Source organism: Mirounga angustirostris, unplaced genomic scaffold, assembly GCF_029215605.1.
Source record: "Mirounga angustirostris isolate CCGP_5_RB_7025 unplaced genomic scaffold, mMirAng1.0.hap1 SCAF_11, whole genome shotgun sequence".
Classification (NCBI taxonomy): Eukaryota; Metazoa; Chordata; class Mammalia; order Carnivora; family Phocidae; genus Mirounga; species Mirounga angustirostris.
This window is the reverse complement of record NW_026991719.1, coordinates 59,915,971-59,920,482: the sequence shown is the minus strand read 5'-3', so window position 1 is coordinate 59,920,482 and position 4,512 is coordinate 59,915,971. Positions and strand designations below refer to the sequence as shown.

The 4,512-nt window shown below is 41.5% G+C and overlaps 1 pseudogene; it reads left to right on the top strand.

The window, feature by feature from the left end:
* LOC123851223 (U4 spliceosomal RNA) lies at positions 1–167 on the top strand (annotated as a pseudogene).
* Positions 168–4,512: the final 4,345 nt, after the last annotated feature.

The following is a 4,512-nucleotide window of genomic DNA, read 5'->3' as shown; positions in this document are numbered from 1 at the left end:
AGCTTTGCGCAGTGGCAGTATCGTAGCCAATGAGGTTTATCTGAGGCGCGATTATTGCTAATTAAATTACTAGTTAACTATATGTTTTGCGTATGAATTTTTTTCTGGCAGGCAATACAAACATATTTGGTAAAACACAGACATAAGAATAGTATATGTAGCCTGTTATTGATTTATAATTTCATTCCATTATGACTGGAGAACATACTTTGTATAATTTCGATCATTTTACATTTACTGAAGCTTGTTTTATAGCCTAGCATATGATCTGTCTTGGAAAAATGTTTCTTGAGTGCTTGAGAAGAATGTTTACTCTGCTTCTATTGGTTGGAGCATTCTCTAGATGTCAATTAGATCAATTTGGTTGATAGTATTGTTCCAGTTTTCTATATCATTGCTGATTTTCTGTCTCCTTATAGTATCCATTATGGGGAATAGAATATTAATTCTCCAACTATTATTGTTGGATTATTCATTTATCTATTTAATTTTGTCCATTTTTTCCCCCATGCATTTTGGGGATCTTGTGTTAGGTGCATTACGTTTTTAGTTGTTATAGTTTCTTGATGAATCATTTTTATCATTATAAAATGCTTTAATCTTTTAAATATTTCTCCAAGGTGTCACATTTCTCTCCAACCCACAACTACGCTAAAGCAGGTCTACATCATCTCTTGATCAAGTGATTTTCTAAAATGCAAAGTGGACCACATCACTGTCTTGCTTAAAATCTTTCTCTTCAATAACTACTAGTAAACTCCACTAGGCCCAAGAGAGGAAGTAATCGTCCCAAGATCAAACTAAGACCACGACAGAGCTAAGACTACATCCCAGGTTTCCCAACTGAATACTCCCTTTACTGTACGTACCACTGAGCAGGGTACTCTGGACTGGCTTATTCAATCTTCATTTAATTATCCTTCTTGTTTGAGAAGTTGGAAAGTCCAAAAGTCCACTTCCTATACCCACTTGCAGCCATAGTTCTGGAGGCAAAATAGGGTCTATCAATTAGAACCAACTCTTCAAGATTTGGAAGGCAAATGTGACATCTTCCAGTTACATTTTGCCTGTTCCTGACAAGTGAATTGTGCAGGCTTGCCACACAAATAACATTTTGATGTTCAGTCATCAGCATTGTCTGCCAGTGATCAGTTCTGGTGGTGACAGCAGCAGCTGTGGTTTTTCACTTCGGTTTTGGTGTGCCCTTGAGGTCATGGATGCGGCTGTAGCCTCAAAGGTACTAGCGATTCTGGTTCGTGTTTACTTTGGTTTTTGTTTGTTTTGAGAGGTGCTCTGTAAATTTTGCCCGAGGTGGGGCCGCCAGAACCATGATCCATGCTCCCAATTCTAATGGGGACCCCATTATCCTGGGCCCCAGGGTTCACACTCACGATCTTAGACTGGAGCCCACAGACCCAGTGGCACCACTATAATCCCACTTCTGGGAGTACTTAAACCCTCAAGCCCACATTCTGGATTTCCTAAACCCTGTCTTAAGGGCCTCTAGGCCAAGAATCTCCGATCTGAGCCCCTGACCCACCCAAGACCTCTAAGTCCAGTTCTGGGGCTCTGGGGCTCAGATTTGAGCACACAGACACATTGAAGATGGCTTACAGCAGCTTGGAGCCCCCATCTAGAGAACCCCACCAGACCAGGACCCCTACCTTTAATGATGCCTATGCATAGACTCACTCCAGGGTCCCTCAAGCCAAATGGGGATATTTTGGATTGGGAGGGGACTTCAAACCTGATCCTTTTTCCCCATCCCACCCATCCAAGAACTGCCGTCCCCCAGAAGCCCAAACCCTATTTCGAAAGGATCCTCAAGCCCCCAGCCAGAGGACAGGTCCCTACCACAAGGCCTCATATCACTCCTCCATGTCCAGCTGCCAGAAATCCATATTTTGTAGGGAGAGGGCAGGCTCAGGAGCAAAGCCGTCACCTGCCCCGTTTTTTCCCTCGGAAATTTTAAGTCTCAGCCATGTTCTCTGTTAGATGGTTTTTTGAAGGGTGGTGGCTCTAGGGGAGGCAGGGGCCTGGGGTGGGGGCTGGGGAATGTGCTTACATGACTGAGATGGCAGCAGCGGTGGTAACAGAACTCTGGTTGGTCAGTTCTGTATTCTTCTGGGAGTTATTCCTTGAGACTCCACCTAGAACCTGTGCCTCTTCTCCTTCCAAATAGTTTGTAGGCATGTAATTTTTTATATTAAATTCCTTCTTACATCTAAAATACAGATGGGAGGGGCGCCTGGGTGGCTCAATCGGTTGTGTCTGCCTTCAGCTCAGGTCATGATCCCAGGGTCCTGGGATCGAGCCCCACATCGGGCGCCCTGCTGGATGAGGAGCCTGCTTCTCCCTCTCCCTCTGTTGCTCCCCCTGCTTGTGCTTGGCGTGCGCTCTCTCTCTGTCAAATAAATAAATAAAATCTTCAAAAATAAATAAAAATAAAAAATAAAATACAGATGGGTTTTCTGCTCCTTACAGTGATTCCTGATTGATACAAACATCTCCCAAATTACAGTTATGACCCTTCTTAAAAACATACACATCCTCTTAAATAACACATCTTTGCTCTATAACCAGATATCTTTATTGCCCATACACAAGACTGGATGGATTCTAGGCCCCAGTGTATCTAAATTTGTGTCCCCTGGCTGGATTTTGTTGCAAGAGGTTTTTCTCCAAGTAATTTATCAGGGTGTCAATAAACAAATCAATCCCATTACTTGGTCTCTTAGCCATCTTGTTCACATATTCAAACTAATTAACTGTTAGCAATGAAATTAAGGCCTTTATTAATATGAGTTTGTTACTGTACCATCTTGCCAGTCTCTGCTTTCCCATTACCTCATTCCTCAAAAATCACAAAGAACAGACAAGTTCTTGTGCCAAAGTAGACTAGTACTATCATGGAAAAATTACTGGACTCTGAGAAGACAAGGATACTTATTTCCTCAGTTGTTTTATATCCTTGTAACAATAGCTTTTGCAAAGTTAAGTCCAGTTCTGTGTCAGATTTAGTTGATGTACAATTTGACAATGCAAAGCTATATTCAAGGGATTAATAGAGTATTCTTGATTGCCTCTTGATTGCCTCTTCTCCCTGCACCCCAACCTCAGTTCAGGGTATTCACAGGTTTCAAGAAATCCTCTGTGTTAGTCAGGATTCTTCAGAGAAGCAGAACCGACATGATATCTTTATCTATCTATATATGGATATTTATGACCATACCAATATGACACATATATATCTCCAACATGGCTATAATCATATATCCATAATTATAATTATATATTTATATCTATCTGGGAAGTCCAAAATCTGGGAAGAGTTGATGTTGCTGTTCAAGTGTAAAGGCTATCTGCTAGCAGAATTCTCTCTTGCTTGGGGAAGGTTAGTCTTTTCTTCTATTCAGGACTTCAACTGATGGATGAGGCCACCCACATTATGGCAGGTAACCTGCTTTACTCAAAATCCACAGATTTAAATGTTAATCGCACCCAAAAACACCCTCACAGAAACATCCAGAATAACATTCGGCCACATATCTGGGCATCATGGTCCAGACAAGTTGTCACATAAAATTAACCATCACGTCCTCTAAGAGTGTAGGGTGAGGGAAATAGAGCCTCAGAATGCTAGCCTCAAGTGGGTGGATACACTAGAAGTCTCCAAATTTCTCTTTTACCACTTCTGAGGAACTGCTTATGAACTGGGAAGTTCAGACAAATAGGTAGGCCCAGGACTCTAAGTATTTTATAGGATTCAAAATTTACAACTTGTGCCTCCTTTTTAAATTTCTCTTCAAATGGGACCATTGTAGATTAGGGAAGTTTTGTCAAAAGGAAGAGAAGTGGAAAGAGCAAGTAACTCCATCTGCAAGAATTATTATTGAGGTCAGACCTCATTTTTACACTACTTAAAAAATGAACGCTGTCCATTTATTTAAAAAGATAAAGATGATAATTAGACACATGGAAAAATAGTTAAGATGACACATTGTTACAGCTTATAAAAATAAAAATATCGATGTTAAAACATTACATGTTTAAACAAAAATGTAAAAAACACAAAGATATGCTAATGGCATGAGGTTTGTTTTTGGAGTAATGAAAAATTCTAAAATCGTGGTGATGGCTGTACAACTCTGTGAACATACTAAAATCCATTGCATTGTACACCTTAAGTTGGTGCATTGTATGGCACAAAATTATATCTCAATAAAACTTAACAACAACAACAACGAAAAGAACACAAAGAGCAAATAAAGGTAGCCAACGGGGAGACTTGGCAAGGAAATGGTGAGCTAAGAACAGGAATGGGATTGACGAAGGAAGGATGGGCTGCAGAAGGGCTGGTGATGGAGGCCGGTGAGACCAAGGGGAGGAGCGGTGGAAGAAGCAGGATGGGCTAGGGCCCTGGGCCCCGGGGAAAAGGTGAAGAAGGCCCGAGGGTTAACCTCTGGAAGGCGGTAATGGGTGGGGGTGGAGAGAAGAGGGCGTACTGCGCGC